This window comes from Corylus avellana, chromosome 4 (genome assembly GCF_965113065.1).
Source record: "Corylus avellana chromosome 4, dhCorAvel1.hap1.2, whole genome shotgun sequence".
NCBI lineage: Eukaryota > Viridiplantae > Streptophyta > Magnoliopsida > Fagales > Betulaceae > Corylus > Corylus avellana.
Window position 1 is genome coordinate 11,107,013 of NC_142493.1, and position 12,060 is coordinate 11,119,072.

Sequence of the window (12,060 nt, forward strand, 5' to 3'; positions counted from 1 at the left end):
ATTTAAGATCGAATCCAAGCTACTGCAATTATTTAAGTGATTTCAAAAGGATCTCATTTTCATTTTGAAAGGGTATATACATACGGTTGTTATTAAAGGAGATGGACAGAAATTTCCTCCAAACCAGTATGGGAGAAATATCCTCAAGTCCATTTAAAATAGTGCCATGTGTTTATAGACATTTAAAAGGTACATTAAATTTTTATTGTCATTAATAGTAGCTTGTTAACTTAGACTAAATTTAATGTGTTTTTTAAATGTTTATAGACACATGGCAATATTTTAAATGGGTTGGAGGATATTTCCTCCAGATTGGTTTGGAAGAAATTTTTGTCCAAAGGAGATTATCAAGGTCATTTTTTGGTGGATTAATCCTATAACAAGGAAATTGTCTTTTAGCTTATCCTTGTAAATTTGATTTTGGCTGGATAAATCTATTTTTCTATCTTATAACTCTTGATTGGTTTCCTTTCGGAAGAAACAACTTCCAACTTTACAAACATGGTTTCTTGTTGAGTAGATCTATGGCGGAAAGGAAAACTTGAAATAACAGGTACTATAAAAATTAACAAGTACTATAAAAATACCATAAAAATTAACAACTTTTAAATACATTTTAAATATTTGAAATCTTTGAAATAAATTTTTAATATCACTACAAACATAATTGCAATAGAAAAGAGCCTAACCAATGAAAGGAATGAGAGAGGGAGAGAGAGAGAGAGAGAGAGAGAGTGTATAGCACCTATTATACAACTTCAAGCTTGTAGTGCCTTCTTTCTCCTTAAATTATCACACAAACCTTTTTTTCTCCTTTGGTAACAGAAAATACAAATCACAAAGATGGTTTACAAATGATGATTTGGTGGAAGAAATAAAACAATATTGCTATGCTTCCAAAACCGTGATTGATATTATTTATATTATGAATGAACATGATTATTCCTTTCTTTTTTCCTTAATTACTCTCTAAACATTTTTTTCTTTAGGTGAAAGTTCTTCTATTCTCTTGAATTTGTCTTTTTCTTCGTCTTCAAATCTTCTTTTCTTTTCTTCTTCATCAATTTTTTTTTCTCTCTATATACGTTGTCCTTTATTCTGATACTCTGTCTTTTTTGTTTTCTCCACAACTTCATTTCTTGCAAGTTTAGATGGATTACAAAAGATGAAATTTCTACTATCGTTGACAAAACAAAAATTTCATATGCACCCAAAAGTATGAAAGAAACGGGTTACAATGAACCTACTTATTTTTTTATTTTTTTTCTTTTGTCTTCAAACCTTTGGGTTCATTAGTTAGATTTTTTGCCTTTTGTTTTCTTTTTCTCAAAATAAAAACATTAACAAACAATTTAAACAAAAAACACTATTAAAAATACAAAAATAGTTTTCTAATTTATGTCACGTCCTAACACTTTTACAAGTTAAAAACAAAAAAACTCCTTCCAAAGCACATTAACAAACAAAACTGTTATTTCTTTTTGTGCATGCCCTTTCTTCTCTTATTTTATTATTTTCTTCTTCTTTACATCTTTTGCTTTTTGCTTCCACATTTTCTTTTCTTTGTATATGTGCTCATTTATTCTTTTTGTTTTTTTTTAACCACATCCTATTTTCTAGCGATCGTAGATATCTATTGCAAGCCTCACCAAGTTAGCACCAATATTGAAGTTTATTATCCTTGAGTACTAGGCCTAACTATCATAGAGATGGCTTATAAAGGATAAAACTTCTAATTTCATGCATGAATAAAAATAAAAAATAAAAATAAAAAGAGTAAAGACCTAGATGATGTGGTTAAGTTTAACCAAATTCATGAAAAGAATAAATCAGATTAAAGTTCAGATTGGATTAAATTTTAGATTAGATAAAATTTCGGATTGGATTCAAATTCATATTCTGCATATGTCTCAATATTTTGACCATAACTTTCCACTCAAATATTAGATAGAGGTGATTCAAGTGGAATTAGAAAGCTAACTCAAAATAATATAGTTCATTGTGAAATAGAATTTTCCTAATTCGGATGTTTACTATGCCAAAATTGTTCCGCAATAAAAGGATACAAATTTGGACGAATTCTGTTCCGATTTCAGACTTTTATTTGGACTGGGAAACAGATCTCCGAATTATCTAAGTTTACTAGGGCTTATAGGACTCTCCTAAACCTATAAAAGACCTCTTTGCATTCAAGAAAATGGACACAAGTCTAGAGAGCAAAATTTTACAGCTTTTCTCTTTAGTTTAGTTTTTTTTTAGGTTTAGGTTTATGTTTAGATTTTATTTTATGTGGAGCTAAATTCCGAATTAAGGTTGGGGATGAAGCCTCACTGATGAAGAACAACATCACTTTTATGTAAGTTTTTATTTATCCGATTTTATTGAGTTTTATATTTCAATTGTTTTACTTCTTTTCAATTGGATTGAATGATTCTCGGATATCTTTTGTGATTCAAGAATACACTTGATGATTTGAGATAATTCAGTACAATTGATTGCTTGATTTTATTTGCCTAAGGATTGGATATACCTTGTGATTTGTTCTATGGATATATTAGGTGTTTCAATTAAAATTGGATATCTTTTGTGATTTACGGATACATCTGATGATTTAATTGATATTAGATTCCTTTTGTGATTTGTGCAATGAATGGATACATGTGATGGTTTTAATTAATTATTTGAAGTATAGTAAAACATATCTAAGATTTTAATTGTGAGAACTTCAGATAAATATTGATGAACATAGAGTATGTTGTTATGATTCGGTGAGTATGGATTCCAAGAGCTTAGTCTTTAACTTTTGTTTTATTTTATTTAGTTTATGTTTATCCTTTAATTTTCAAAACTCAAAATTCAAAACCCTTTTGGAACTAGGTTAGGATTTAATTAGTTTAGATATAAATTGATCTTTCAAAAACTCAATTCCCTGTGGGTTCAACCTCGCACTTGCAAAACATTATATTGCAAACGATTCGTGCACTTGCGAGTATTAAAATTTGCACAATAGCCCACATGATACTTTTCTTGTGCAATTGTTCTCCATCTTTTCACATGTTAGCACCTTTCATTTCTTTTGAGTTTTTGTTTTGGCTTGGCTTGGCTTAAGCCCCTAGAACTTTTTTTTTTTCTTATTTTGTCTTTTCTTTCATTGCATATGGTTTGGCTTGCTCTTATTTGGCTTCTCTTTTCTTTTCTATTTTTTATTTCTTTCTTTTCCTACAAAAGGCAATAATTTGTATTATAATATTATTTTTAAAAGCTTACATTTAATAATTAAACATTATTTCACAACTAAATATAAAATAAAGTATAATAAAACTTACTTTAATATAGAAAATAAGCATTTTTTAAACTAGTTATTATCAGATGACTCGAATGTTCGATATCCTGAGCGACAGATTTTTCATCCTCTTTTAGATCATTGTTCTCAACCATGAATAGCATAGTCAACGGAATCACTGATCTCACTCACCTTCATAATCCTATATGCATACCGTATGTGGACAATGTAGTCACACTTGTGATGATCACAACAATAAGCTGCATATTTTATATCGACATTTTCAAAACAGACTTCAGAATTGTGCTTTTTGACTTGACTAAGAAAGAAGGTGCAAGTGAGGGAGTGAGCATGTCCTTTAATTTTGATGGTGCCTATAAAATGAGCACAACTAGAGTGAATCCAAAGTGGACAGTTGCTGTATACATAGATAGGCAATGTCAATGTTTTTCCCACCACACGCTTCGCAAGTGAATTGGTTTGGATTCCGGGTGAGAATGAATGCATAATTTGCCAACGAGCAGCACAAAGTCTATAATCGCACAGCGTCAAGGCATGATTCATGAAGGAAAAAATTGCATTCACAGCACTTGTAGGCTGTGAGTTCCCAGTACTGGCTTTTTGCACAGCCAGCAACCAATTTCCTCATTTAATTTCCATCACTTTCAAGGTTATTTGGGAGCTGCATGTGATGCCATTTGCTGAAATCTTCTTTCTCGCTCTCGATCTTACACACACAACCACAAAACCTAAAGGTGGTTAATTTAGTATTTAGAGTATGTTTAGCAGGGTTTGTGTTCGTAGACATTATAAAATATGCTAATAATTTGTAGAAGCTACTTGTTGGGTCTCCATGAATAAAGTCAAATTAAATTAGATGGGTCATAGTGGGTACTAATTTTTCTTTTTTTTTTCAAAGATCATTGTACTTGATCCTCGGAAGACTAAAAATTTAAGATGGGTCATAGTCTTATATTCAAATTTGCAGCATTTTGTTTTAAATAATAGCGTTTACATGACTACGTTGTGTAATTGGAAAACCAATCATAATAATAGCAGAGTATGAAGAAAATAAAATAGACATTAAAATAGGCTGGGTTGTAATAGGCTTTCTGTTATGGTGGTTAAAGGGATTCAATAACTATTTAGAATTTATAAAAGGGAAGACCAGCTCATAAGGGAGGTATTGAAATAGATAAGTCAAAAGTCATTAGCGTGTAAGAGGAGACCCGGGCATCTAGAATAGCCCATTTACATTCAATACAATTCGTTATTTTCAGCCCATTCAAGATTCAACCATTTTCATTCTATTCCATTATTCCAATTTATAAACACCAAAAAATATAGAAAATACATAACATTAGAGGAACAGAGTGTACATCCTTGCATATTTATAGCAGCTGTGGACTAACTCTTAACAAGGTCTGAGGAGCTGGAGAAGTGTTAAAACTCAAGAATTTCTGCTTTGCTACCTTACCTTCAATTGGTATAGGCAGTTTTTATATATAGATATAGATCAAATCTGTTTACAATGTAACAGCATGATTACAATCCTATCTTTAACTAATTACAAATTGATATTATCTTATCTAAAGAGGTTGTATTTAAACACTCCTCTTATCTTGTGTATCTTGAATATTTAAATTCAAAACCGTTGATGAGAGATTATCCTTTACACGCCCCCTCAAGCTCAGTGGGGGTGCAACAACTCTGAGCTTGTTACGGAGTGTAGAAAAACGGCTTGCTGACAAAGGCTTGGTGAAGACGTCTGCTACTTGGTCTTTTGTTGAGATAAAACGAATATCAATGGATTTGGATGCTACCATGTCCCGGACAAAGTGAAAATCTATCTCCACATGCTTAGTTCGAGCATGAAAAACTGGATTTGAGGCAAGATACTTTGCCCCTATATTGTCACACCACAAAATTGGAGGTGTCGAAATAACAATTCCAAGTTCAACCAATAGAGATTTTAGCCATGAGAGTTCAGCAGCAGTGTTGGCCAAAGATTTGTATTCAGCTTCAGTACTTGAACGTGCCACAGTTGCTTGTTTCTTGCAACTCCAAGAGATAAGATTTTTTCCAAGATAAACACAAAATCCACCTGTAGAACGACGATCATCACGACATCCAGCCCAATCCGCATCAAAAAATGCTTGGAGTGTGTGAGAAGAGGACTTTTGGATTGTTAATCCAAATTGAATGGTTTGTTTGAGGTACCTCAAGAGACGTTTTGCAGCTTGCCAGTGACTTAACCGTGGATTGTGCATAAACTGAGAAAGCCTATTTACTGAAAAGGCAATGTCGGGTCTTGTGATTGAAAGGTATTGAAGAGCACCAATAGTACTCCGATACAGTGTAGGATCATTAAAAACTTCACCATCAAACGAAGATAGAGGCACAGAAGTTGCCATTGGGGTGCAAATAGGTTTGGCATCGGTCATTTTTGTTCTCTTAAGAATATCCAGCATATAACGTTTTTGAGACAAAAAAAATGCCATCCTGAACCGGAGAGACCTCAATACCTAAGAAAAAATTTAAATTACCCAAGTCTTTTACACCAAAATCAGACTTCATCCGAAGTAATAGATTTTCAATACCTGTAGAGTCTGAGCTAGTTATGATTATGTCATCCACATATATCAATACAAACATGGTGAGTGCAGTAGATTTATAAATAAACAGAGAAGTGTCAGACTTAGATGCTTGAAATCCAAAATCCAATAACTTGTTACTCAACCGAGAAAACCAGGCCCGTGGTGCCTGTTTTAAACCATTGAGAGCCTTTTGAAGGCGACATACATGGTTGGGATGCTGAGGATGAGAGTAACCAGGAGGTTGAGACATATAAACTTCTTCATTTAAAATACCATGAAGGAAAGCATTTTCAATATCAATCTGTCTGATAGACCAACCAGAGGAGATTGCAATGGACAAAACCAAACGTACCGTAGTAGGTTTTATTACCGGACTGAATGTTTCTTTGTAGTCAATACCGGCTTGTTGATGGAAGCCCTTGGCCACTAATCTGGCCTTGTAACGATCAATGGAGCCATCTGCTTTCCTCTTGATCCGAAAAATCCACTTGCACCCAACTAAATTGTGTGCCTCCGATGCTGGAACAAGACGCCATGTGTCGTTCTTAAGAAGAGCGTCAAATTCGGAATTCATGGCTCTACGCCAGTTTGCATCTGTGCTAGCTTGAGAGTAGCACGTAGGTTCAACCTCCTTGAGATTTCTTGCAACCAAAAGAGCATGGGGAAGGGGGGTGTTTGGGAGAATCATTGTGAAATTTCTTTGGCTTGGTGATGTTGTTTTTGGCTCTTGTAGTCATGGGGTGAGTATTTGGAGCAGGTTCGGTTGATTGGAAAATAGGAAATGACTGTGTTGTTTCATGAGAACTGGATAAGGGTTGGGTGGTTTCATGGGAAATGGGTTGAATCCGTGTGGTTTCATGGGTATTGGGTTGAATCCGTGTGGTTTCATGGGAACTAGATGGAAAAGATGTGGTGTCATTTTGAGTGGGTGAGATATTGGGCAGATTTGGCATGTGGGAAGGGGAGATAAGATGTGAGGATGATGTGTCATGTAATGGGTGTACTTGTGTTTCAGGAGGATAAGGTTGGGTTGTGGTAGGAGACAAATGCATGTGAGGAGAGAGAAATTGAGTGGGATGCGTGGGATATTGTTGTGTTGTGGTAGGAGACAAATGCATGTGAGGAGAGAGAGATTGAGTGTGATGCGTGGATTGTGGGGCATTTGGAGAAAATAAAGGAGTTGGTATGTGAGACAAAATAGGTGTAGATAGAGAATAATTTTGGGATGTGTCAGATGAGCATGAATTGTTTGAAACAGAGAATGGGAAAAATTCTTCTTCAAAAACAACGTCTCTTGAAATATAAAGACGACCAGATTTTGGATTTAAACACTGATAGCCCTTATGACGAAGACTGTAGCCTAGGAAAACACACTGCACAGAACGAGGTTGAAGTTTGTTGGAATTATAAGGACGTAAGTTTGGCCAACAGGCACACCCAAAAATACGTAAAAATTTATAATCCGGAGAAATATGAAACAGAAGTTGATAAGGAGACAGATTTTTGAGCAGGGGTGTAGGCATACGATTTATGAGATAACAGGCAGTTTGAAAAGCATAATCCCAATATTCACGAGGAACATGGGCATGAGAAAGTAAGGCTAAACCTGTTTCGACTATGTGACGATGTTTTCGCTCCACAGCACCATTTTGTTGGTGGGTGTGGGGACATGAAAGACGATGAGAGATTCCTATATTTTGAAGAATTTTACTGAGAGAGCGATATTCACCCCCCCAATCGGATTGAACAATTTTTATTTTAGAATTAAAATAACGCTCAACATTTTTCTGAAATTGCAAGAAAATTGTGCAAACATCACTCTTGCGAGACATAGGAAACAACCATGTATATCGACTGTAGGCATCTAAAAATGAGACATAAAATTTATTTCCAGTAGTTGAATACAAAGGAGATGGTCCCCATATATCAGTGTAAATCAATTCTAGAGGGTGATGTACATGTGTAGGGGACAAGGAAAAAGAAAGCTGCTTGCTTTTTGACATGTGACATGCAGGACAAGTCAAAAGCTGATTATTTTGAGAAATTGGTAAACTAAATTTTGACAGAACACTAGAACAAATTCTAAAAGTTGGATGCCCAAGCCTTGCGTGCCAGTTGAGAGGTGATGTACGAACTCCAACCATTGCAGAAGCAGACTTTGGCGACACAAAGGAAGGACTCAAATTATTTTTGGAAGAAAATGAACGACTGCTGGAAGGTGATGGATGAGGAGAAGCCGTGACAGGGAGCTTGTATAAGCCACCATCATTCCGGCCTTGAAGAAGAATTTTCCCTGACCCCTGTTCCTTCACAAAAAAATGCCATGGATGAAATTCAATGTAAGTATTTGTTTCAAGAGTGAATTTGTGAACAGAAAGCAAATTTTTGGTAATTGAAGGAACATGTAAAACATTATGTAACAAAAAAGAGGCTTTGGGAGATGAAAGTAGAGTATCACCAATATTGTGGATGTTTAATCCTTTTCCATTACCCATATGAACTTGGTCAGATCCATTGTAGTTTGATGAACGGAAGGTCAAGTTTTTGAGATCAGATGTGAGGTGATGGGTTGCTCCTGAGTCAGGGTACCAGTTTGGATCTAGGCCACCAGACGGTGCAGAGAAATAAGCTTGCATTGGTTGATCACGGTTGGAAGGCTGATTATGGTTTGATGGCTGATCATCATATCGTTGGTAACAATCCAAAGCGACATGGCCATTTCGGTTGCAGATTTGACAAAGGGGCCGTGTAGTGGAAGAACCACGGCTTGATGATCCATGACTAGAATATGATGAATATTGCCGCCCCCTGCCACGATAATTTCTAGATGGGCCGTTGAAGTGGGATCGGCCAGATGAGTGGTAGGAGCCACGTCCACCACGTCCTCCACGATGGCTGGAATTTTGAGAGACAAAATTCACACCAGCATCGGAGATGTCAAGAGTGGGTTGTATCTGTTCTAGCCGCATCTCATGAGCTAGTAAATGACCATAAATTTCCTCTATAGAAAGAGGTTCAACTCTGGTTGTAACAGAGGTGATAAATGGATCATATTCGGATCCAAGTCCTCCGAGGAGGAATGCCTGTTGCTCCAAATCAGTAAGCGGTTTATTCACGGCAGCAAGAGCATCACTGAGCGTCTGAAAATAGTGATAATAATCAGCAATTGACAAATTTCCTTTTTTCAAAGTGGATAATTTTAATCGCACTTGTAGGAGACGAGCATTGGATTGAGACTTGAATAGAGTTTCCAAGGTGGTCCAGGCGTGCTTGGATGTGGTGCAGCGCGTGATGTGAGAGATCATCTTGATTGAGAGGGCAGAAGTAATAGCCCCAAGAATGACCTGGTCTTGCATGTTCCAATGCAGAAATGCTGGATTTGGTTCAGTGGAAGAAACTCCATCTTTTGTAATGGTTATAGTAGGTGGTGGGCAGGGAATGGTGCCATCGACGTAACCAAACAAATTGCCACCTTTAAGATGAGGGACAATTTGAGGTAGCCATGTAGGGTAATTGTCTTGAGTGAGCTTAATGGGGTTGAAATTTGTGAAGGTGATAATGGTAGAAGTTGTAGGAACAGTGGAAGCCATGAGAAGTGAGGTGTGCGGAAGAGAAGAGGAAAAACAGGAAAAAAAAAATTTTGACGTTGGTCTTTTAGGGCTCTGATACCATGTTAAAACTCAAGAATTTCTGCTTTGCTACCTTACCTTCAATTGGTATAGGCAGTTTTTATATATAGATATAGATCAAATCTGTTTACAATGTAACAGCATGATTACAATCCTATCTTTAACTAATTACAAATTGATATTATCTTATCTAAAGAGGTTGTATTTAAACACTCTTCTTATCTTGTGTATCTTGAATATTTAAATTCAAAACCGTTGATGAGAGATTATCCTTTACAAGAAGTTACATAACAAAACTCTAGTACAAAATAAAACAAAGACATAAAGAAAAGCAAATTGACATTTAGTGACGGTTGTTGATGTTTGGATGTGGTTTTTCATTGGGTTTTAGATCTGAAGTAATGTGGGTTATGCCTGTTCATCGATTTGGCTCAATGTTTGTTCATGCCCGCGTTGCCTTTTCGGTTGAATTTTTTTTTTTTTAATACACAAATTGGACTTCTGGGTTTGTTTCTTATGTCATTAAGTATTTTCGAGCTTTTCTTCGAGAAGCTACTATTAGTGAATGATGGTGTGCAGTTTTAGTCCTAGTCTATGTGTACGTAATGTTTGATGAAATTCCAGAATCAGCATTTGTTTGTGCGTGTGAATTTGGATTTGTTTTCATTAATAACTTCTGATGGTAGACCGGCTTATTCTACGTAATATTCTAAGCTTATTGATACACCTTCCCTTGTTGCTCTTGATGCATATTTTTGACTTAGAATTTTTGACTTACAATTGATATCTAATACAGGGGCTGTGGCTGTGCTAGCTCATCCATGGGCACTGAAAAAACCTAGTTGCCATTATAAGGAGGCTGAAAGAGGCTGGCCTTCATAGGATGGAGGTGAAGACTAGCAGGTATATTATTTACTTTGCTAGGTCTTCATTTTTATTGTTGTTTGTGGAATTTTGTTTTTGGTGACTGTCCAATCAACGGCCATAGAATGTAAAAGATTTACTTCTCCTTCTTCATCTTCAGACATATAATAGATGTCAAAGATGCTATCTTAGGAGCATATAAAAATTCTAACAAAACAATTCCCGGAATAAATCAGTAGATGAAGTCGAGTTGTTGTTAAAATTCATCATTTGTATTGTTTCGACTCGTATTTGTTATAATGTTTTTATATTTTAGTGCATAGATGAGATGTTGGTTTTGTTTCTACACGACGGTAGAAAATTGGTTCCAGCCATTATTGCTGTATGGATTGTGTGCCATTCGTGGTGTGATGCTTAGGTTTATCTTTCTCATTTATGTTTTTTCCACCGAAATTCCTAACAATTTTCCAACAAACACTAAAAATTTAGACCCATTCTTTCTTGAAAACTCGAATCTTCAAACCCTAGACCACCAAATTCTTATAAGATTCACAAACAGAAAATATTGTACAGTGTACTCTTTATAACACTGCTCAAGGGGTACTATTAATGTGCACTGTTCATACAGAATTTTAAAGGGGGCTCCCGCATGGGTTGTGGCAAGGACTTAATCTACCATTGCTTGTCTTGTGATTGACCAATGAAGAGAGGCAGAATGCAGAGTTTGAAGCCATCAGGCTGAAGCTTTCTAATATCTCTATTAATCAGGGAGGAATTCAAGTTTCTATTGAGAGTACGTAATAGTTGTGAGTTGAATATTCATCTTGTTTATCAAATTCATTTTCACCTTCTCAATATTTTTGGCATTTCTTCTGTCATATTTAACTAATTGTTTTTCTTGAAGATAGATATGCCTAGAAAGGTAGATGTTAGACAGTGAAGGATCTAACAAGATGTAGAGAATAGATGATTGTCTTTTTTTTTTTAATTAATGAGATTCAATTTGAGTTCTAACTTAAATAAAAGCTAATCTAGATTTTGATATTAGGTTTAAATTTTTGTTGCTTACTGGGACAATGTTCTTTCAAAATTGTCAACTCAAAACTACGTTTCCCCTTAAAAATGTTGTTCACTGATTTTACTTTGTTAAGGCAAATGGGTCTCCCCCTGTGGAGGCAGACGCATGCCTTTATTTATTTATTTTAGTTTCATTTTTGTTTTTTACATTTATTTTCTTGTGGAAATTATGATTCATGCGATGAATTCATGGGCATTGAGTGTGATTTTAATCCAAACAGATTTAAATCACAAGCTCCTTATAACTTGTAAATTTGAGTTGACAATCAATGATAAAATTGGGCATTTTTATAAATGAAGACTATAACATAATAACATGTCAATACTATACGATAGAATCATTTATCTTGATTATTGAAAATGAGACTTCTAGTTCATATGTTGATGCATTCGGAATGTATTGAGTATTTTTGGTCGTTAATAATGTGTTGTACAAATTACCGTCACCTAAATGCATTTCTCATATCTACTAATTGAAAATGCTATTAATCTTGTGGGAATAATGAACTCATATCTGAAATTATAATCACTTTGATTTACCAATAAGTGAGATCTAGAATGATCCATACCAATATGGCATCCATAGTCTTTATAGGAAATATAAATATCT

The 12,060-nt window shown here is 35.1% G+C and overlaps 1 protein-coding gene across 1 annotated transcript in view; it reads right to left on the reverse strand.

The window, feature by feature from the left end:
* LOC132179641 (uncharacterized) overlaps positions 1-12,060 on the reverse strand; it is a 129,801-nt gene that overhangs the window by 87,287 nt on the left and 30,454 nt on the right. The gene's annotated exons all lie outside the window — the stretch shown is intronic.